The sequence below is a fragment of the Apodemus sylvaticus genome, chromosome 3 (assembly GCF_947179515.1).
Source record: "Apodemus sylvaticus chromosome 3, mApoSyl1.1, whole genome shotgun sequence".
NCBI lineage: Eukaryota > Metazoa > Chordata > Mammalia > Rodentia > Muridae > Apodemus > Apodemus sylvaticus.
The window spans coordinates 161317836-161342842 of record NC_067474.1 but is presented as its reverse complement, the minus strand read 5'-3'; the positions used below and the strand labels follow the sequence as shown (position 1 = coordinate 161342842).

Sequence of the window (25007 nt, the reverse complement as noted above, 5' to 3'; positions counted from 1 at the left end):
TGGCTCTCCTTAGATGCTGACACCTGTGCTAGTATACCAACCTGTTTGACAATGTATGTTTACCAGTGTAGAAGTGAGAAGTAGGTAACAGAAATTTTACTGGTTTGAACTGAGATTAGCCTACAAAGTAAATACAGACATGGCACTGGAAACTGTTCAAAATTCACTCTAAAGATCACAGGCCTAAAAGTGAATTTATAAATGATATACTGTTATATGTAGAAATACTGGAAATGCATTTAATTTGTTGGGGCTTTCAGCCTAAGTTAGAGAAACATAGTTTGTAAAAGGAAAACTGCCAGTTGAGAGAGTGTTGTGTAAAAAGCCAGCAGTTGTTTTGTCCTTTTGATGGTGTCCTTTGTCTTACAGAAACTTTGTAGTTTTATGAGGTCCCATTTGTCAATTCTTGATCTTAGAGCATAAGCTATTGGTGTTCTATTCAGGAACTTTTCCCCTGTGCCCATGTCCTCCAGGGTCTTCCCCAGTTTCTTTTCGATTAGTTTCAGTGTGTCGGGTTTTATGTGGAGATCCTTGATCCATTTCGAGTTGAGCTTGGTACAAGGAGATAAGAATGGATCGATGCGCATTCTTCTGCATGCTGACCTCCAATCCAACCAGCACCATTTGCTGAAAAGACTATCTTTTTTCCACTGGATGCTTTCAGCTCCTTTGTCGAAGACCAAGTGACCATAGGTGTGTTGGTTCATTTCTGGGTCTTCAATCCTATTCCATTGATCCGCTTGCCTAATATTGTTTTTATCACTATTGCTCTGTAGTAGAGTTTAAAGTCTGGGATACTGAATCCCCCTGAAGTTCTTTTACTGTTGAGAATAGTTTTAGCTATCCTGGGTTTTTTGTTATTCCAGATGAATTTGAGAATTGCTCTTTCTAGCTCTATGAAGAACTGGGTTGTGATTTTTATGGAGATATCATTGAATCTGTAGATTGCCTTTGGCAAGATGGCCATTTTAACTATATTAGTCCTGCCAATCCACGAGCATGGAAGATTTTTCCATTTTCTGAGATCTTCTTCGATGTCCTTCTTCAGAGATCTGAAGTTCTTGCCATATAGGTCTTTCACTTGTTTGATTAGAGTCACCCCAAGATACTTTATGCTGTTTGTAGCTATTATGAAGGGGGTCATTTCCTTAATTTCTTTCTCCGTCTGCTTATCCTTTGAATATATAAAGGCTATTGATTTGCTTGCATTGATTTTGTAGCCAGCCACTTTGCTGAAGTTGTTTATCAGCTGTAGGAGTTCTCTAGTAGAGTTTTTAGGGTCACTTAAGTATACGATCAACCAATAGACTGGGAAAGGATCTTCACCAACCCTAAATCTGACAGAGGGCTAATATCTAATATATACAAAGAACTCAAGAAAGTAGAACCCAGAGAAACAAATAACCCCATTTGTTTAGCTCCATACCCCACTTAAAAAGTGGGGTATGGAGCTAAACAAAGAATTTTCACATGAAGAACTTTGGAGAGCTGAGAAACACCTTAAGGAATGTTCAACATCATTAATCATTAGGAAAATGCAAATCAAAACAACCCTGAGATTTCACCTCACACCAGTCAGAATGGCTAAGGTCAAAAACTCAGGAGACAGCAGGTGTTGGCGAGGATGTGGAGAAAGAGGAACACTCCTCCACTGCTGGTGGGATTGCAAGATGGTGCAACCACTTTGGAAATCAGTCTGGCGGTTCCTCAGAAAACTGGGCATGTCACTTCCTGAGGACCCTGTTATACCACTCTTGGGCATATATCCAGAGGATTCTTCAGCATGCAATAAGGACACATGTTCCACTATGTTCATAGCAACCCTATTTGTAGTAGCCAGAAGCTGGAAAGAACCTAGGTATCCTTCAACGGAGGAATGGATACAAAAAATGTGGTATATATACACAACGGAGTACTATTCAGCCATAAGAAACAATGAATTCATGAAATTCTTAGACAAATGGATGGAGCTGGAGAACATCATACTAAGGGAGGTAACCCAGTCTCAAAAGATCAATCATGGTATGCACTCACTGATAAGTGGATATTAGCCTAGAAACTTTGAATACCCAGGACATAATCCACAAATTAAATGATGTCCAAAAAGAATGGAGGAGTGGCCCCTGGTTCCAGAAACACTCAGTGCAAGAGTATAGGGGAATTCCAGAACAGGGAAGTAGGAAGGGGTGGATGGAAGAACAGGTGGACGGAAGAGGGCTTATGGGACATGCGGGGAGTGGGGACCCAGAAAAGGGGAAATCATTTGAAATATAAATAAAAATATATCAATAAAATAAAAGCCAGCAGTTGGGAAATAGGAAAAGCTCTAAAAGGTGGAGGAACTGGAGTCATGGAAACCCATAATGTCATTTACCATGAAACATGGAATTATGAATATATGATAGTGTAAATACCCATCCAAAACCTCTTTCAGAACATATATGAAACATAAGGATATATTGAAAACCTGAATAAAGGGAGAGAGGACTGAGCATAAAGAGATGGCAACTTTGCAAGCACTCTGGGGAACTTCTTTTGCAAAGGCACTCAACTGAAAATGCAAGCACTATGTATTTACACAGCACAGATTAAAATCAATTCCAGGAGCTTTGTAATATCTAAAATAGCAAAGAAACCATATAATGCAAATATTTCCCAGAATGTTTCTCTGTCAATATTGTAAAAACTGTAATTTGCATGGAAAAATGAGGATAAATCCTAATTTGTGTGATAGAAAATTTCTCTGACAACAGGAATTTCTGTAAAACAGAAATTGGAGATGCAGGGAAAAAAATAAATACTGTCACAAATTTACAATATGTAAAACTGGATGCTCTGGGCATTTGTGGACAGAATCAAGTGGGTAATAATAAGTGGTCATAGGAATACATGATTTTTTAGGAAGTAATCAGGACATTCTTTTCAAAGAATATCACTTTATGATTCTTGGCTGTTATTGTTTATGATTGTTGTCATTTCTACCAGCAACAGATCGTAAATTCCTGATCTAGTGATGCTTTACATTCAAATCTAGTAAATACATAAGATGAATGTATATCAAGGAATTATTTTGTCTATGTGAATAACAGGTGAAATATGTCTTCAATTTCATGGAGATTGAAAAAGAGCTCCTTCTAGAATGGGAAGAATAACCCATGGTTGTACATACCTCCACCATGAAGACAATATGAACATTAGGACTTCCACTTAAAATTTTGGAACTGACATTTCCTCAAATATACACCTGATTCTGAATAGATACAATTCCACACTTTTGAGACTTCCAGTTAGAATTTACTTTCACTTTGTTCATCACAATCTTTTTAAAGTAGATGAACTCAAATATCAATGTGTTGCGTCCAGACACATTGGGACTCTTGAGTACTAGAAGACCATAACATTCTAGCCTAGCATTCTCTAGGAAAGACTTTCAGAGATTGGATACCTGTACTTTTGGATGTATCTCATTATTGTCACATCTAAGTGCTGTAACAATGTATATCTCTTTTCACTTGTCGTCTCCTATGCCATACCATCAAAAGAGGTGATATTATATTAGCATAGAGTAGTACTAAATATTTGTCCAAAGATTAAAATCAGGAGAACATTGAATAATGTTTTTCATGGCCTGAGAGAAAATAACTGGCAACTATAGTATTAAATCCAGGAAAGTAGCTGCTAGGATAGACAGTGCATAAGGTACATTTGAGTGTAGTCAAAAACCTACTTAGAGAATTATCCGATGAAAATATGCACAAAAGAATAAGACAAAATTTTCATGAGGTCATAGGAAATAATACATTTCTTGTGAAGAATGAATGAATGCAAGAGAACTAGGAAGGATTCCTTACCTACAACATAGTAAAGCTCTATTCCACACAAGGAATGGAGAACAATATCAACCATACATTCCCATTCACAATTCAAGCAAACCTTCTAGATTACAAATCCTAAAGAATATAATCTCACAAAGAACAATTTCATTGAACAATCATCAAAGAAGCTCACAATAAAATCCTTGGTAGAAGTCAGAATAAATGAAACAGATATCTACTTAATGAAGAGTATGATTTGTGAATCTTAGTTTTCAGTTAGGAAGAAGAAATTCTGTAGAAGTAAACTGACTGGATATTATATAGGAATATTTATTATATAGGGATATTTGAACCTGTTCCAACTTAGGGTGTGGTTTAGCCCCTAGCACAAACTTGAATCACAATGAATGGAATAAAATCAAGCCCTTAGTGCTCACTTTAATACTAAACAAAAAAAAGGACAGTTATTGAGTAGAAGGAGGCACCCATGTTTGAAAGTTTTGTCAAATTGAATAGCAGAAAATGTGAAATGTCACCCAAAGATCTGACATAACAGGTTATGCACAACTCTGCTGAATTGAGAGAGGGAAAGGGAAGCTTCTTAAGGGAGAGAATGACGACAGTACAAGAAGAAGAGAATAGTAAAGGAATACAGTAGAGCGCATTAGCAGCAGTACAGTACAGTTGAGAGGGCAGAACAACAGTGAGGAAGAAGGTAACAGTTTTACTGGGAGAGTGTTACAGATTAAGATTGAAAAGAACATGTGCTGGGCAGTGGTGGTGCATGACTTTAATCCCAGCACTTGGGAGGCAGAGGCAAGAGGATTTCTGAGTTCAAGGCCAGCCTGGTGTACAGAATGAGTTCCAGGAAAGTCAAGACTACACAGAGAAACTCTGTCTGGAAAACAAAAAGCAAACAACAGCAATAATAAAAAGAAAGAAAGAAAGAAAGAAAGAAAGAAAGAAAGAAAGAAAGAAAGAAAGAAAGAAAGAAAGAAAGAAAGAAAGGAAGGAAGGAAGGAAGGAAGGAAGAAGAGACAAGAAAAGACAAGAAAAAAGAAGATGCTAGATAGGTAAAGATAGAATGAGCAAGGGAAAGACAGGGGCCAGAAGGTTTTTAAAAAAAAGATTGCTACAGTTAATTAAAGTCGAAGTAGAGCAATACAGTGTCTCAGAGAAAAATCAGATTGATTAAGGCAGCTGGGAGATGATTTTGAGCTGGAACAGCTGAGTTGAACCAGCCAGTTAAGAGTTGAGAATGATTAAGAAAGGGGAAGCTTATTCAGCAGGAAATTTCAGAGGCTGAAAACACTCTAGGACTAGATGAGATTGTTTAGAGGCTAGAGGTTTCTAGGCCTACATCAAGGCAAATAGAAAGACGCAGTAAGCCTCCCAGACAACAAAAAACAACAGTGGAATGAAAGTTAAATGTACAGCCATATGAAAAATCTAATACTTCTAGAATGTAAGAAGAGAAGAAACATAACTCAGAATACTAAGGAAAAGAGACTCCACCAAACAGTACAGGGAAGGTCAACAGTAATTATTCCACTCTAAATAGGACTAATTCAACACACTGCATGAATGAGAACACAATTCAAGGTCCAAATATCATTTCGACTGGACAGAATAGGTGAATCAGAAAGCAAGTGCATCTTCTGGAGAAAAACAACTGAGATCAGACCATTCACTCTGTGAACAAATATCACAGATGAACTCTCTGGTGGTAGCATTCACAGGGTCAAAAATGCTCTACAGAGTGGGGCCTGGGGTATAGATATCCATGGCCAGATGCCAATTTGCATCCTGTGATCTACAATCTCAATCTGTCAGAAAACACATTTCCATTGGTATCACAGTGGCAAGAATATATGTGTGTAACAGAAAATTTTCTTGTTCAAGCTGAGGTCATGAAATAAAATTGAGAGATTAAACTGAGAATCTGGCTAAAACACAAAAGGAAGTTCAAGGGCACTAGGGCTGAATCCACTACTGATCTTTGCTTCATATGTAAAAGGAACTTGCCACACCCTGATGATGATTTTAGTCTGCCTAAAAGAAACTTTGTTTTCAATGGCCATCTTCTAATTAAGAGTCTCAAAACTAATTAAAAATTGACATCAATTGACTGCTGACTGCACTGCCTACCATGGGGAATCCATATTGTCACATCTACTACTGTTTTTTGATTGTTTGTTTGTTTTTTGTTTTGTTTTTGTTTTTGTTTTTTGAGACAGGGTTTCTCTGTGTAGTCCTAGCTGTCCTGGAACTCACACTGGAGAACAGGCTGGCCTCGAACTCAGAAATCCTCTTGCCTCTGCCTCCCACGTGCTGGGATTACAGGCATGCACCACCATGCCCGGCTCATATTGTCACATCTAATATTATTCTCATTGAAATTTTCTAGAATCATTAATCAAATAGCTTCTGCAAAAAACAAATTCATGTGCTCTTTCTTCTGCCTGGTGAGCTCCATTCCCCTTGTTCAATCCTTCTAACATACCTGAATCGTTTGTGAGATCTCCTTGGCCTTTACCTTCCAGGGCTCTTGGTTTTCATGTATAATCATGCAGATTTGGCTGTGCATATAGAGAATGAAAATGGGAAAATAGTATTCAGAATGAATCTGGAATTTTTCATGGGGCAAGAATAAAACATACCAACACCAGTCTAAAGGATAAACATGAAGGAAAGACAATATATCATGAAAATGTCTCTTTTTATCTGAGGATTTTTGTTTAACCTATTTACATGCATAATGAGGAAAAATACAAACATCTTTGCATGAGGAAAATTTTTTTTTGAGACAGAGTTTCTCTGTATAACCATGGCTGTCCTGGAACTCACTCTGTAGAGGAGGCTGGGCATTAAAGGAATGTACCAACACTGCTCAGCTAAAATCATTATGGATTTTATTCACAAGCATCCATTGTAGAGAGAGCCAGCTCAAGAGATAATAAGATGTCTCTTTAGGTAAAAGTGCTTGCTACACAATCCTGGTGACCTGAATTCTGTCCCTTGGACACAGTCAGTGGAAGTTGAGAGCCACATCCTGTAAGTTATTCTCTGATCTCCAATCTCATGCTCATACACTCAAAGAAACAAAATTGTAGATAATCGATACAGACTCAGACAGAGAGACAGATGACAGTCCTGACAAAAACAACTTAATCAAGGCTTTGTTTAGAAGAATAGGTTCTTGCTTTCAGAGAAATATAAGCCTGGCTTGCAAGGAAAGCATGGTGACAGAAGCATGAATATGAATGGCCACATTGTATCTGCATTTCAGAAGCAGGGAGACAAGCGTGGTGGTTCTGTTTTCTTTCTACTTGCGGAGGTCCACAGCCCACTGTTTGATGCTGCATGCATATAGGTTGTGTGTTCAATTGTCATCTGAAGCTCTGAGGAATTGCTCATAGACATGTCTAGTCACATATTCCTCGGTGACTCTAAATTTAGTTAAGATGACAATAAAGCCTTCAAACTCATAAGATCATGGACTTTTTCCACTAATGGCAATACTCTGGTACTATAAGAATTTATAATTTGGGAACGCATTCATTAGATTTTGAATTTTCAAACTAGGGGTGCTTGTTGTGATGGCATAACAACTGCTCAATAAGGTAAAAAGTATCATTTTGTGTTCATGAAAAGTGCTAAAACCTATCATTTTCTTCTGTGCATTACCTGGCACATGAAAGCATCCTCTTGTGTGGTAGATGAGACTCTGGTGTGTTTTCTCAGAGCCAAGATTATATTGTTTTTCTAGTTTCTCCTTATGAGGTTGGGGATGCCTAACTTGGGTGTTCAGAATCCTCAGGGTTAAAAACCACTTAGCATCCTAAAGGCTTAAAGAGCTAGGAGAGGAAATGAGGCCCTCAGGGGAGTAAGCTCATTACAGTGATGCACAACTATAAGTCAGAATGGAATTAGAGAAGAGAGGATGTCTGTAAATTAAAGGCCACTCTGGTCTACAAAGAAAGTGCAAGGACAACCTCCCTCTTCTGCCTCAGAGCTGAAATTGAAGCTATGTTACATAACTTGGCTTATTTATTTATTCATTTAGAGACAGAGTCTCACAGTGGAGTCTTGTCTGGAACGCCCTATGTAAACCGGGTTGACCTTGAACTTACAGAGATCTACCTTCCTCTGGTTCCCCAGAACTGGATAAAAGTATGTGTCACTATGCCTGCCAGGTTTCATTTTTGATAGGATTTCTCAAGCAGCCCTGGCTAACTTCAAAGTCAGTGTCTCACTGAGGTCAGTCTTCGACTTCTGCCCCTGCTTTGTCACTTCACTCAGTGCTAGGTTTAAAGGCTTATGCTACTACATGGGGTTTTATGCACTGCAGGGGACTGAACTCAGAGCTTCCTACAGGTACAAAAATATTATAGAGGACTCCTTCCAAAGTCTGGATCCTAAAGCTGCATCAGTTTCCATTTTACATGTCTGGATACCTCCAGTTACACATTTATTTTGTGAAAGAAATTGAGCATCATTTTACTTTTTTATTTAAATCTAAGTCTCAGAGAAGGACACAGGGATCAGCTGAGGCTAATAAAAGCTGTCCCACTACCTGAGCATGTGCAATAGGGTACTCCCCATGCAGGTGCCCAGAGATCTGATCTGGTCATTTGGTCAAGTTGTATAAACAGAAACCTAGTCACTATTTTCTCTTCTGCCCTAGTAATGGGATGCTTGTTCCTTTTTAAAAATGTTTAATTAATTGTTATACACCTTCTGAGTAAGAGAATGTGTCTTTACTTTCTCAGATGTAACACTAAAGACTGGAAGAGTTCTGATTGCAGTGCTGACTATCAGAAGTGACACTAAAGTCTATCAGAGTTTTCACTGCAGTTCTGACTATCAGAATGGACGTTATAGTGTTATTAAAGAGCTTAATAATTACTATCAACTATGGAATTCTTATAGGATCACCATTATATAGGATAAAGAAACCATCTACATAACTTTAGTGCATCACAAGATAGTCTGTCTTGTAGTTCTGCAGAGATCTGCCCAAAATGGTGAGCTGATACCTAGTGATTGTCATGGATGTTTAAAAGTAACAAGCAAAACACATCAATAGCAGGAATCTTTTCTAAAGTGATTTTCTCTGGGACCCTGCCTACTGAAGCTCTGTCATAATTTTGTTAGTCTAAAGTAAAGTAATCTCAGGAAGATTACCAATTTGTCCTATGATATTAGGACATATAAACTTGTCCTATGATGACTCCTGGCACCTAAGCTTCTCATGGCCACCATGCCTCAACATCTAGATCAGAAGCATGTGTCATCCCATGACAAATTCTGGGTCAGATCCCTGTGCCTTAGAGACTCAGATCTGAATCACAGGTGTTCCCTCTATTTCTGGATTGTAGTTCATTTTATATGTAGTCAAGGTGACAGCCAAGAAAAGCCATCACAATAATACATCATTTTATAATGGAAAGGGAAACCCCACATAAATATCTCCGTAGATTCCAAAATTATGTTTGACAAAATGCAACACTCCTTTTTATAAGTCTTGGAGAGAGAAGGGATACAGTGATCATATCTAAACACAATACAGGTTATAGACAGCAAACAATACCAAATACCAAATTAAATGGAAAGAAAATTAAGGCATTTCTAATAAATTTGGGGACAAGGCTGCTCACTTTCCCCACATCTCATCAACATACCATGTAAAATTCTAGCTAGAGTAATAAGAAAGCTAAAGGAGATAAAGAGGATGCAAATTGGAAAGGAAGAAGTCAAAGTATCACTATTTTCTGATGATATGACAGTATACATAAGTGAGCCCAAAAATTGTACAAGAAAATTACACTTGTTAAATATTTTAACAGGGTGATTTGGTACAAATTTAACTCAAAGAAATCAGTAGACCTCCACACATGCATGTTATAAGAATAGCATGTTCTCACTTCACATGTATATACAACTGAAAAGGAAGTTTCCTTGGCAAACAATTTTTTTCAGCAGGAATGAACCATTTCTGCACAATATAAAAAGTAATTCTAAAGTGATATGGAATTTTAAGAAATCAGAGTTCAAAAGCATCCCTAATTAGAATAAAAATGAACATTAAAATTAGTCTAGTGGAAATTATTGAATATGGGCTGAGGAATAGAACAGATGATATCAATCAATGGAAAGACAAGAAGGATAGTTTGAAAGTTTGTGCAGAATTTTATCAAAGTCAGTTCAGGAAATGTAAAAATGGAACAAAAAATGAATGGTGTCTGAAGAATCTTTCAAGTCTTTCAGACAAAAAAATCTAAAAGCATGAATTTTCCTACTGTTACAATATGTCACAATCTTAAAAAAATCATTTAATACTGTTATTCAGGCACAAAGAGATACAGATACAATGGTGACCTCATCAGTGAAATGCACAGCTAAGTAAATTATAATTTCTCTAATATTAATTTTACATAGAAATTCAATCACAAGAACAAAATCTTGTGATTATTTGAAATAGATACCTACAGGATCAATCATACAGAGACAGAACATGGAAAACAAACTTGTACCATCTTTGTTTCCTCACTTTTTTGATAGATATGCTTATGTTACTCTGAGATTTATGTTTGGTGAGAGTCTGTGTGTATTTTCCATGTTTGTTGCTATCTACACTCAGAAAAAGGCTTCAGATGTCCAAACTGACATTAAGGTTGGTTATCAGCTACTCTGTGTTTTGGGAACTGAACCAAATTCCTATTCAAAAAAAGCACCTCTACTAATTTGTACATCATCACAACAGCTTTCAAGGGAACACGCCGGTTTCACTTTCAGTCTCCTGAATCCCTGATCATCCCTACCTCAAAGGATAAAAAATCCCTGGTACTTTTACTATAAGCTCCTTTCACAGCACTTTTCAAGCCTCTTTGTTCTAAGGTGAAAATGTCATGTTTATCATTATAATATATTCTTCAGAAAGTACTTGGACTTTTCACAATGCTTTGCTCAATAGATAAAGAGAAAAGAATGCAGACGATTATACATAAAATCCCTCAGCTCACTGAGAGTTTAAGATTGTAGAAAATCCATAAGGAACAGTTTCAGTTACCATAAAGTAAGACCCACTACTTCTAATCACAATTCAATCAAAACCCAACGGTGTCTCCAACCCAATTACCCAGTAAAAGAAGTCTCAACTCAATCAGTAAACAAAACAATCTATAAGCATAGATTGGGCAGATCCCCCACTACACTATTCTATTCCCATCTATATTATCCCATGTAACTTGCAGTTTCTCCAGGCCACAAGCTTCTCTCCCTGCAGCCTCTCTTTCGAACCCTAGGAGGTCTTCCCTTCCTATTCCTTCCCTGTGGCTCCTCCCCTAAACTCTCAGCTCCTCCCCCTTTCTCCAGCCCAATCATTGGCTCAAGCCTTTATTTGAAAATTAAGGTGGGAGAAGGTTCACAAGGCAACTCCTCATCAACAGTCCCTCTGAGGAATGGAATTAGCATCAAAATACAAGCCCCAGGCTATCCAAAACATTTCGCTCTTTCTGTCCAATTAAAAGACTCTTTTATCTCAGACATCAATTGAGCCCAATTATTACCATTTTGTAATTCATAACTTACAGTATACACCTAACACCCAGTCAATCAATTTTTTTTAATTACGTAGTACCTCTGCCATCTTTCCAAACTTAAAAGACTTATAATACTACCCTTGACTCAAGTCCTGGCTTTAGATTGAAACCCCATCTGAAAACCATCCTCTCAAATCTATATCATTTTTCTAAATGCTAAACAGCTTGGACTTACTATAAGATTATTATTCTTCAATCCCATCAATAATCAAAAAATGACTAATATTATCTGAAAGTATGAGAAGAACTAAATATAACTTCTAAAACTTAGCCAGGCAGACCCTATACTCCAAAATGTTGGAGTATCAGTCTTTAGTCTTCTGGCTCAGGATCATCGGACAGACCTTGGTAATGCAGAATTTTGAAGGGCTGATTACTCTGTCTTGGAAGAGATTATCAGTTGACTATTCTGCATAGTGTGTCCTTTTTTTTTTTTTTTTTTTTTTTTTTTTTTTTTTTTTTTTGAACAGTATTTGTCTGTAGATGAAATGAGGCAATTCTTGCCTGGTGATTACCTTGCCACAACTGAAGCAACTGAATTGATACTGCATTTCTTCTCAGAATTCAAGAAATGGGTGCTGTCAGGAGCAGACAGGTCTCCAGTCAAATGATCTTTAATAAAGAAATGTCAATAAGCATCATATTCTGTGGACTTTTGACGCCTTTGAAGACCATCTATCTACCTAAAGAATCTCTGAACTACTAAGCCTTGAATACTCTCAGCCATTTCTAATCAAAATGACTCAGGAACCCCCTTTTAATTAATTTACAACCTCAATTTTGCTATCTGGCCCTTAACTTGTTTCACTTAAATCATCTAAAAACAGTTTATAATTTCAGTTCTAGAAGAACAGGATCTAAACCTTGTATTCTTAAATGTGTTATATAGGCACAATGCCTACATTGGAATAACAATATTAATCCAAGTTTTATATCAATAATACATTTATACCAATGAAAACATTAAATTTACATAAAATAAACTCTGAACCAATGTAAGAGATTTTAACTTCAACTTTATATCAATTGTAAAGACTTCTACTAATGTAAGATCTGGCTATGTAATGTTTTGCTTAAAAATATTATTGCTAACCTATCCCTATTTGTCTATTTCTATAATCTCTATGATATTACTATATTCCCATTTTTCTTTTCCACCCCCTTCTCCTTTACCTAAGAAAGAAGGATAGAGAAGATGAAAGGAAAGGTAGAAATCCCTGGATTTAAGTTCTTTACTTCCTTCCTTGTCCAAAGCTACATTTATAATGTATCCCTAAAATGACAACAAAACTATAATTCCTAAAATAATCAGAACTATCCATGCCAATATAAGGAACTGAGACTATGACTGTCTTCTATCTGCTTCAAGATGAATTGGGGCAAAGAATTCCCATCTGGGGTCCCAAAGGGAAATAGTAAAATTGGCTTGTCAGAAGAGAGCTAGCTAGCTGGCATTATTTGCCTTCCAGTCACTATGTACTGACAATGTTCATTGATCAGCTGACATCTTGATCATGCCATTCTGAAAAGCTGAAGAGGCAAGTAAAGTTCTGGAAGCAAATCTTTAAAACAATCAACTTTGATGTAATTGAAGTAGAGTCAAGCGAGAAGCTGGAATGGAAGGTCCCCGAATCTCAGCATCCTGGAGTGTGAATCTTTTCAGGGCTGTCTTTCTCTTCTTTCATCATGTAGTATACAAAACTCAAAAGCAACAAGAAAATACATTTATATGGAGCATGCAGGGTGCACAGATTGGTCAATGAAGATCAATAAAGAAAGACAACTGACTGCCTTTCTTCAGGTTAGCTTGATCACCTAGTCAAACTACAATGTTACTTATTATATATGTCCTCATAAAGGATGGTATGTATGTAATTCCTAATAAGTGTTATTTGCTGTGTATAGACATTTTAGTCTCAGCCAGTTCCTGAGCTGTCCCCATATACAGAGACATGTATATCACATGGTAAACAATGTCAACAAATTAGCTGGATATAAAATTGACTCAAACAAATCAGTAGCCTTCCTCTATTCAAAGTATAAATAAGCTGAGAAAGAAATTAGAAAAATAACACCCTTCATGATAGTCACTCTAATCAAGCAAGTGTAAGATTTATTTGACAAGAACTTCAAGTCCCTGAAGAAATAAAACACATAAGACCTCAGAAAATTTAAAGATCTCCTATGCTAATGGATCAACAGGATTAAAAAAGAAAAAATGGCCATCTTACCCAAATCAACCTACAGAATCAAAGCAATACCCATCACAACTCCAAGTCAATTCTTCAGGGAGATAGACCAATTCCCAAGTTGATCTGGAATGGAAAAAAACAGGATAGCAAAAACGAATCTCGACAATATGAGAAGTTCACAGGGGAATCACCATCCCCCCTCAAGCTCTACTACAAAACAATAGTGATAAAAAAAAAACCCACATGGTATTTGTACAGAGACAGTCATGTAGAACAATGGAATAGAATTGAAGATCCAGAAATAAACCCACACACCAAAAGAAAAAGGGAACTATTTCTATATTGAGAAATTACCACAGAACATTGGGAAGTATCTCTCTTGAGACAAACACATTTCAGGTGTATACAAATACATGATCATTTTTGACATAAAATGCCAAAAAGTAGAATACTGCCATCTAAATCTGCTCACAAACACATCAATGTTATAGCAAAATAAAGACACATATTCCTATCATCACCTGTGCCTCTAAAGAGGATTGAATCCTTTATAATTTTATCCTTCTACAAATTGTTCCCTTCCATATATTGCTCAATGGTATCAGTGTCCACAGATTTTTATAACCACATTCACAAGCTTTTGTCTGGAACCCTGATCATCTCTGAAATAAGATCTTCCTTCCACAGTAATATAAAATTACACAACTCCATCCAATGAATAAATTTGCCATTAATATGGCTTTTGAGAATTATTTAAAATTGATTCTCTTTGAGACTGGCAGGTGTTCAGTTCATGGAAATTGTAGAAAATCTAGTGAAAATATAATGGTGTTAGATATGTGAAACACTTAACCATTATAGTTTTATCATCCCAGAAGAAAATGAAGATCATAGAAAATAAGCACTTTAGATAGCATTTCCACAGAGAGATAATACAATTTTGAATGGTTTGAATAATAAAAGGATATTTTTTCAAAGTTTTGTGGAGAGCAGACTGACCTGTGGAGTTTTTTATCATAGAAGCACTCATTAATCTTTTTGATGTTTTTCTTCCACTCTCAAATATTATAACACTTTTTGAAATTTCACCACAGGGTTTGAAAAATATAAAGATGAAATTAAGACAACTCCATTATGTACAAAACTAGATAACATAAATTTATTAAAAGCAAAATGATATGAGGAATCGTTAACATTTCTTCAGATATTGAGCATGGAGTGACATATTTAGTGTAGAAAGGAATATATTTATAATCCGAGGCCTCTAACATCAGCCAGCACCGAGCACAAATGGAAAGCACATACATATGTGCTGCAAACACGATTACTCAGAGCTATTTCTGAGAACTTAAATTCCTGTGTCTAGAGTCAAGGACAAATGGCAAGTGGCTACCTTGACTGATGCCTCCAATTGAATCACATAAGACTCCACTTCATTCTTACCAGGAAGATACAGTGTATATATATATATATACTGTGTGTGTGGATATATACATACATATATATATATAGTGCATGTGTGTCTGCTGTCTTGGAGTACAAAGATTCTATCTCTCAAATATCATGCATTTTGCAAAAGAAAATGTCATCAGATTTAGTTACAATTTTATCATCATCTAAGAAGGCTTTCAATTTTTCATAAGATAAAACTTTTATTTCCAACTTACCTCTCCTTTCAATATGGCCCTGTTTTCTAACTCCCATGCACACGTTTGTATGTATTGATCTGGATCCCTTGGCATCCATATGAATGCATTAATATGTAGAATATTACAATTAAAAGCCAGAGATGTCTTTAAACATAATTTACTTATGTGACAACTTTAAGCCAGTTTTTTCTCCACTTTTTTAATAGTATGGTAAAGGTTTATTACAATTCGACGAACTCGCGTGTTGATACATCTACATGTTACAGACCCACATGCAGATTGATAACAGGAATGGTGTATCAGGTCCCAAGACCATAAAAAATATGTTTTATGATGGTCGATCTTTGACAACCCTTGTGAAAATTATCATTATCAGCAACTAGTCAGCACTTTTTATGTATTACATTGACCTTACATTTTTCTCAAGTCAAATATTTCTCTTGGTATGGAACCATTATATGGATGGTTTCTTTCTACACCCCTGACTCAGTAGTTAAGATTGTCACTGGGAAAAATCAGATGATCGAGTGCCATAGAAAGTCATGTAAAATTAATGAGAATTGATGAGCAAAATAATGATTTCCTAGGAACAAGTGAATACATAAACTTTCTATGCCATAACACTAAGACAGGAAAAATCAAGTGTGGAAATCCAGTCCTTCAGTTTTCCTTCTAACAGTGATAAGTCAGCAGATAGAGTACTGATTTCACAAATTTCTTTAGAAAATCCCACAATGATCTTGCACAGACAGTAGTGCAGAATACAGAAAGAGAGTGAGTATGGTACAGTCATAATACAAAGGTGACTTTACCTGGATCCAAAAGAAAATTAACATAGAAATATGCACAAAGAAAATAACAGAGTGGGGCAGCAGCGGCGGCGGCGGCAGCAGTGGCTGGTCCAGCTGAAGGGCCATCAGCGGTGGAACCAAGGCGACACAGGGTCCAGTTAGGCCCTGCGTCCACGACCACTGACCTTCGCTGACCAGCCTGGCGGCAAGCAGCTGCAGTTCTGCGGAGCCTTTCTCTGCACGGAAGCCACTTCAGAACTCCGCTTCCCGCCAGTCAGGAGAGACTCACCTCCATCTTGATTTTGGACTCCACAGATCAGACAGACTGAGGTACACAAACATAATCCGAGGCCAACACCACAGGGGTCTGAGCCCGATGGGCGTTGGCCTGCACCCAGGCCCTGGGCTGTTCGGGTGGCCATCGGGGTGCCAACCCAGCCAGGAGGTTTTTTTGCCCTGGCCAGCGCACGCGCCGCCATTTTGCCTACAGGACCCAGAGTGCTCGGGAGGGCAGAGACGGCTAACAAGCGTAGCCTGAGGCTAACAAAATGGGGGTCTAGGCCCCAAAAGGCACAGGACTGACCCCAAGAACTGGGCAGCTTGGTGGGCCATCTGTGTGTCAACCTGCCCAGGAGGTTGTTAGCACAACAGACTCTCCTGGTGCTTTTGGGGAGCGCGGACGCGCACGCCGGCCATCCGGGTCACCTGGCGGACCCAATTAACAGTCATAGCCCTAGGGGAACTTTGCTCGGACCTTGGCCTCCCAGGCTTTTGCCTGGACTCAGGGCCTGGGCGACCAGGCTAACCTTGTGTGCGCCAGCCCGGTTGGGGAATCAGCTGCCCAGCGGAGTGAGCGGAACACAGGGGAGGTCACAGCAGCATACACCTTCGGCACTCCCTGGGGGTGCACACGGGCTCCATCTGGTCCACAGACACAATCTGGGGCAAGGCCTCAGGCAGAAGCCCTCAGCTCAACTCTCTCCGCTTCAGATCAGCCTGGGCGGCCGCACCACATCTCCAGGTCCCTCAAGAGGCTAGCGGGGGCTTCCGGGCGGCCAGCTGGGAGAAGTCGGTGTGCTCCGGTAAATACTGCGGGCCCCAGCGGGAGCCTTCAGGTGCCCGCTTTGGGATCTGAACAGCCTGGACAGCAGCACCCTGTCTACAGGCAGTGCAGGGTGTAAGCTGTGCACCAGAGGCCAACAGGGAAGGGGCAGCTTGCACTGGTGAGTCCAGCACTGACAAGACCAAGTAACACCAGTGAGAGCTAGATGGCAAAAGGCAAACGCAGGAACGTCACTAACAGAAATCAAGGCAATATGGCAACATCTGAACCCAATTCTCCTCTACCAGCATGTCCTGGATACCCCATCACACCAGTAAAACAAGATTTGGATCTAAAATCACTGGTCATGATGCTGGTACAGGAACACATGAAGGACATACTTAAAGAAATTCAGGAGAAAATGGATCAAAAGTTAGAAGCCCTTGCAAGGGAAACACAAAAATCATTGAAAGAAATCCAGGAGAATACAAAAGCCAACAAGGAGGAAATGCAAAAAACACTTAAAGAAATACAGGAGAACTTTGGTCAACAGGCTGAGGCCATGAAAGACGAAACACAAAAATCTCTTAAAGAAATACAGGAGAACTTTGGTCAACAGGCTGAGGTCATGAAAGAGAAAACACAAAAATCTCTTAAAGAATTACAGGAAAGCACAAACAAGCAAGTGAAGGAGCTAAGCAAAACCATCCAGGATCTAAAATCAGAAGTAGAAACAACTAAGAAAACTCAAAAGGAGACAACTTTGGAGATAGAAAGCCTTGGGAAGAAATCAGGGGACAGAGATGCAAATATCAACAACAGAATACAAGAAATAGAAGAAAGAATCTCAGATGCTAAAGATTTCATAGAAACCATGGACTCAACAGTTAAAGAAAATGCAAAATGCAAAAAGCTTGTAACCCAAAATATCCAGGAAATCCAGGACACAATGAGAAGACCAAACCTAAGGATTATAGGCATAGATGAGAGTGAAGATTTACAACTTAAAGGGCCAGCAAATATCTTCAATAAAATTATGGAAGAAAACTTCCCTAACCTAAAGAGAGAGATGCCTATGAATATACAAGAAGCCTACAGAACTCCAAACAGACTGGACCAGAACAGAAATACTTCCTGTCACATAATAATCAAAACACCAAATGAGCTAAACAAAGAAAGAATATTAAAGGCAGTAAGAGAAAAAGGCCAAGTAACATATAAAGGAAGACCTATCAGAATCACAGCAGACTTTTCACCTGAGACTATGAAGGCTAGAAGGTCCTGAGCAGATCTCATGCAGACTCTAAGAGAACACAAATGCCAACCAAAACTACTATATCCAGCAAAACTCTCAATCACCATAGACGGAGAAACTAAGATATTTCACGACAAAACCAAGTTTACCCAATATCTAGCCACAAACCCAGCCCTAAAAAGGATAATAGGAGGACAACACCAATACAAGGAGGGAAACTTCACCCTGGAAAAAGCAAGATAGTAACCTTTCATCAAACCCAAAAGAAGTTAAGCAATCAAATTTAAAAAATAACGTCAAAAAAGATAGGAAGTAACAATCACTATTCCTTAATATCTCTTAACATCAATGTACTTAATGCCCCAATAAAAAGACACAGACTAACTGACTGGATACGTAAACAGGACCCTACAATTTGCTGCTTACAGGAAACACACCTCAGGGTCAAAGACAAACACTACCTTAGAGTAAAAGGCTGGAAGACAATTTTACAAGCAAATGGTCTCAGGAAACAAGCTGGAGTAGCCATTTTAATATCAGATAAAATTGACTTTCAACCCAAAGTCATCAAAAGAGACTCTGAGGGACACTTCTTGCTGGTCAAAGGAAAAATACAACAAGAAGAACTCTCAATCCTGAACATCTATGCTCCAAATGCAAGGGCACCCTCTTTCATAAAAGAAACTTTATTAAAACTCAAAGCACACATTGCACCTAACACAATAATTGTGGGTGACTTCAACACTGCACTTTCCTCAATGGACCGATCAGGAAAACAGAAACTAAACAAGGACACAATGAAACTAATTGAAGCTTTGGACCAATTAGATTTAACAGATATATATAGAACATTCTATCCTAAAACAAAAGAATATACCTTTTTTTCAGCACCTCATGGTACCTTCTCCAAAATCGACCATATAATTGGTCACAAGACAGACCTCAACAAATAGAAGATAGAACTAATCCCATGCCTCCTATCTGATCACTATGGAGTAAAAGTGGTCTTCAATAGCAACAGAAACAATAGAAAACCCACATACACGTGGAAATTGAACAATACTCTACTCAATGATACCTTGGTCAAGGAAGAGATAAAGAAAGAAATTAAAGACTTTTTAGAACACAATGAAAATGAAAACACAACATACCCAAATCTATGGGACACAATGAAAGCAGTGCTAAAAGGAAAACTCCAAAAAGAAAACGGAGAGAGCATACATTACCAGCTTAATGACACACCTGAAAGCCCTAGAACAAAAAGAAGCTATTTCACCCAGGAGGAGTAGAAGGCAGGAAATCATCAAACTCAGGGCCGAAATCAATCAAGTAGAAACAAAGAGAACCATACAAAAAATCAACAAAACCAGGAGCTGGTTCTTTGAGAAAATCAACAAGATAGATAAACCCTTAGCCAGACTGACCAAAGGGCACAGAGAAAGTATCCAAATTAACAAACTTAGAAATGAAAAGGGAGATATAACAACGGAAACTGAGGAAATCCAAAAAATCATCAGATCCCAATACAAGAACCTGTACTCAACACAACTGGAGAATCTGGAGGAAATGGACAATTTCTTTGAGAGATACCAAATACCAAAATTAAATCAGGACCAACTAGACCATCTAAACAGTCCCATAAAGCCTAAAGAAATAGAAGGAGTCATAGAAAGTCTTCCAACCAAAAAAAGCACAGGACCAGATGGTTTCAGTGCAGAATTCTACCAGACCTTCAAAGAAGAGTTAACACCAATACTCTTCAAACTATTCCACAAAATAGAAACAGAAGGAACACTACCCAATTCCTTCTACGAAGCCACAATTACGCTGATACCAAAGCCACACAAAGATCCAACAAAGAAAGAGAACTTCAGACCAATTTCCCTTATGAACATCGATGCAAAAATACTCAATAAAATTCTTGCCAACCGAATCCAAGAACACATCAAAACGATCATCCACCATGATCAAGTAGGCTTTATCCCGGGAATGCAGGGTTGGTTCAATATACGGAAATCCATCAATAAAATCCACTACATAAGCAAACTCAAAGAACAAAACCACATGGTCATTTCATTGGATGCTGAAAAAGCATTTGACAAAATTCAGCATCCTTTCATGCTTAAAGTCTTGAAGATAACAGGAATTCAAGACCCATACCTAAACATAGTAAAAGTAATATACAGCAAACCGGTAGCCAGCATCAAACTAAATGGAGAGAAACTTGAAGCAATCCCACTGAAATCAGGGACCAGACAAGGCTGCCCCCTTTCTCCTTATCTTTTCAATATTGTACTTGAGGTACTAGCTCGGGCAATTCGACAACATAAGGAGATCAAAGGGATACAAATTGGAAAGGAAGAAGTCAAACTATCATTATTTGCAGACGACATGATAGTCTACCTAAGTGACCCAAAAAACTCCACTAGAGAGCTCCTACAGCTGATAAACAACTTCAGCAAAGTGGCAGGTTATAAAATCAACTCAAGCAAATCAGTGGCCTTCCTATACTCAAAGGATAAGCAGGGTGAGAAAGAAATTAGGGAAATGACCCCCTTCACAATAGCCACAAACAGTATAAAGTATCTTGGGGTGACTCTTACCAAACATGTCAAAGATATGTATGACAAGAACTTCAAGACTCTGAAGAAGGAAATGGAAGAAGACCTCAAAAAATGGGAAAACCTCCCATGCTCATGGATCGGTAGAATCAATATAGCTAAAATGGCCATTTTGCCAAAAGCAATATACAGATTCAATGCAATACCCATCAAAATCCCAACTCAATTCTTCACAGAGTTAGAAAGAGCAATTATCAAATTCATCTGGAACAACAAAAAACACAGGATAGCTAAAACTATTCTCAGCAACAAAAGAAAATCTGGGGGAATCAGTATCCCTGACCTCAAGCAATACTACAGAGCAATAGTGTTAAAAACTGCATGGTATTGGTACAGTGACAGGCAGGAGGATCAATGGAACAGGATTGAAGATCCAGAAATGAACCCACACACCTATGGCCACTTGATCCTCGACAAAGAGGCTGAAAACATCCAATGGAAAAAAGATAGCCTTTTCAACAAATGGTGCTGGTTCAACTGGAGGTCAGCATGCAGAAGAATGCAAATTGATTCATCCTTGTCTCCTTGTACTAAGCTCAAATCCAAATGGATCAAGGACCTCCACATAAAGCCAGACACTCTGAAGCTAATAGAAAAGAAACTGGGGAAGACCCTTGAGGATATCGGTACAGGGAGAAAGTTTCTGAACAGAACACCAATAGCGTATGCTCTAAGAGCAAGAATTGACAAATGGGACCTCATAAAATTACAAAGTTTCTGTAAGGCAAAGGACACCATCAAGAGGACAGATCGGCAACCAACAAATTGGGAAAAGATCTTCACCAATCCTACAACAGATAGAGGGCTAATATCCAATATATATAAAGAACTCAAGAAGTTAGACTCCAGAAAACCGAACAACCCTATTAAAAAATGGGGTACAGAGTTAAACAAAGAATTCTCACCTGAAGAACTTTGGATGGTGGAGAAGCATCTTAAAAAATGCTCAACTTCATTAGTCATTAGGGAAATGCAAATCAAAACAACCCTGAGATTTCACCTTACACCAGTCAGAATGGCTAAGATTAAAAATTCAGGAGACAGCAGGTGTTGGAGAGGGTGTGGAGAAAGAGGAACACTCCTCCACTGCTGGTGGGGTTGCAAATTGGTACAACCACTCTGGAAATCAGTCTGGCGGTTCCTCCGAAAACTGGGCACCTCACTTCCAGAAGATCCTGCTATACCACTCCTGGGCATATACCCAGAGGATTCCCCACCATGTAATAAGGATACATGCTCTACTATGTTCATAGCAGCCCTATTTATAATTGCCAGATGCTGGAAAGAACCCAGGTATCCCTCAACAGAAGAGTGGATGCAAAAAATGTGGTATATCTACACAATGGAGTACTATTCAGCCATTAGAAACAATGAATTCATGAAATTCTTAGGCAAATGGATGGAGCTAGAGAACATCATACTAAGTGAGGTAACCCAGACTCAAAAGGTGAATCATGGTATGCACTCACTAATAAGTGGTTATTAACCTAGAAAACTGGAATACCCAAAACATAATCCACACATCAAATGAGATGCAAGAAGAAAGGAGGAGTGGTCCCTGGTTCTGGAAAGACTCAGTGAAACAGTATTCGGCAAAACCAGAACGGAGAACTGGGAAGGGGTGGGAGGGAAGACAGGGGAAGAGAAGGGGGCTTACGGGACTTTTGGGGAGTGGGGGGGCCTAGAAAAGGGGAAATCATTTGAAATGTAAATAAAGTATATCGAATAAAAAAAAAATAAAAAAATGAAAATAACAGTCCAGGTGAACTGAATTCTAAGCTAGAATGCCATGGTATTCTAGTAATCCAGAGTCCCAGTGTCTGAACACTACACATTGCTGTTTTAGTTTAACTACTTTTAAAAGTTATGATAGGGGGAAAGTTCCTGAACAGAACACCAATAGTGTATGCTCTAAGATCAAAAATTGACAAATGGGACCTCATAAAATTACAAAGTTTCTGTAAAGAAAAGGACACCATCAAAAGGACAAATCGACAACCAAGAAATTGGGAAAAGATCTTCACCAACCCTACATCAGATAGAGGGCTCATATCCAATATATACAAAGAACTCAAGAAGTTAGACCCCAGAACACCAAATAACCCTATTAAAAAATGGGGTACAGAGTTAAACAAAGAATTCTCACCTGAAGAATGTAGGATGGCGGAGAAACATCTTAAAAAATGCTCAACTTCATTAGTCATCAGAGAAATGCAAATCAAAACAACCCTGACATTTCACCTTACACCAGTCAGAATGGCTAAGATTAAAAACTCAGGAGACAGCAGGTGTTGGCGAGGATGTGGAGAAAGAGGAACACTCCTCCACTGCTGGTGGGGTTGCAAATTGGTACAACCAATCTGGAAATCAGTCTGGCGGTTCCTCAGAAAACTGGGCACATCACTTCCAAAAGATCCTGCTATACCACTCCAGGGCATATACCCAGAGGATTCCTCAGCATGTAATAAGGATATATGCTCCACTATGTTCATAGTAGCCTTATTTCTAATAGCCAGAAGCTGGAAAGAACCCAGGTATCCCTCAACAGAAGAATGGATGCAAAAAAATGTGGTATATATACACAATGGAGTACTATTCAGCCATTAGAAACAATGAATTCATGAAATTCATTGGATGGAAAATGGATGGAGCAAGAGAGCATCATACTAAGTGAGGTAACCCAGACTCAAAAGATCAATCATGGTATGTAATCACTAATAAGTGGATATTAGCCTGGAAAATTGGAATACCCAAAATATAATCCACACATCAAATGAGGTACAAGAAGAATGGAGGAGTGGCCCCTGGTTCTGGAAAGATTCAGTGTAGCAGTATAAGGCAAAACCAGAACAGGGAAGTGGGAAGGGGTGGGTCGGAGAATAGGGGGAGGGAAGGGGGTTTATGTGACTTTCGGGGAGTGGGGGACCAGAAAAGGGGAAATCATTTGAAATGTAAATAAAAAATATATCGAATGAAATTAAAAAGATTAACCAAAAAAAAAAAAAAAAGAAAGAAAGAAAAGAAAAACTGGCCTGTAATCCCAGCACTTGGGAGGCAGAGGCAGGTGGATTTCTGAATTCAAGGCCAGCCTGATCTACACAATGAGTTCCAGGACAGTCAGGGCTACACAGAGAAATCCTGTCTCGGAAAAAAAAAAAAGAAAGAAAGATAGAAAAACTGAACCTGCTGGTTGTTTCCATCACAGAATGACATGAAATGGTTTACCTTAATTTATGTCAATAGAAGCAATAATAAAGAAGCTTCGTTGCTGCTTTAAACTTAAAAAAAAGTTTATGATGAATCAAATGACAGTAAACCTTGACTGGAAGACTCAAAAGTGTGAATTTGTGTGTATTCTGAATCAGGTATTTATTTGAATAAATATTAGTTCCAAGTTTTAAAGTAGAAACCCAGTGTTCATGATGATTTCATTGAGGAAGTATGTACAACCATGGTTTATTCTTTCCATTCTTGAATGAGCTCTTGTTCAGTATCCATAAAATGGAAGATGTACTTTTCCCATTATACACCTAGACAAAATAATTCCAGGTTATACACCATTTCACGAATTTATTATTGAACCTAAAGCCCAGCATCTATCACTGGAGCAGGAATTTATGATCTGTTCCTGATAGAGATGACAATACTCAAACTGCATGTCACAAACAAAAATCATAAGTGTCATGCTTTGAAAAAATGTCCTGATTATTCCCTGAAAATTTATGTATTACTATGCCCATGTTTTCTTACCCCTTGATGCTTTCATCAAATGAGTTTTACATTTCATAAATTGATGACAACATATTTTTTATGCCTCTCAAAATTCTGCTGTGCATGAATTCCTGTTGTCAGTATATTTTCTATCACTTGAACTAGGGATTATCCTCTTTTATGCATATTATGTTTATATGAATATTTATCAAGAAAAATTCTGATAGTGTTATTACATTTTGTTTTCTTTGCTATTTCCGATATTACTATTTGTAACAATAATCAACTATAATTTAGATGTGTGACATCTAAATCCCCTATTGCTTG

At 38.2% G+C, this 25007-nt stretch overlaps 1 pseudogene; it reads right to left on the bottom strand.

Moving 5' to 3' along the window:
- Positions 1–16346, bottom strand: part of LOC127679739 (zinc finger protein 501-like) — a 38679-nt pseudogene extending 22333 nt beyond the window's left edge.
- Between the last annotated feature and the right edge of the window lie 8661 nt (positions 16347–25007).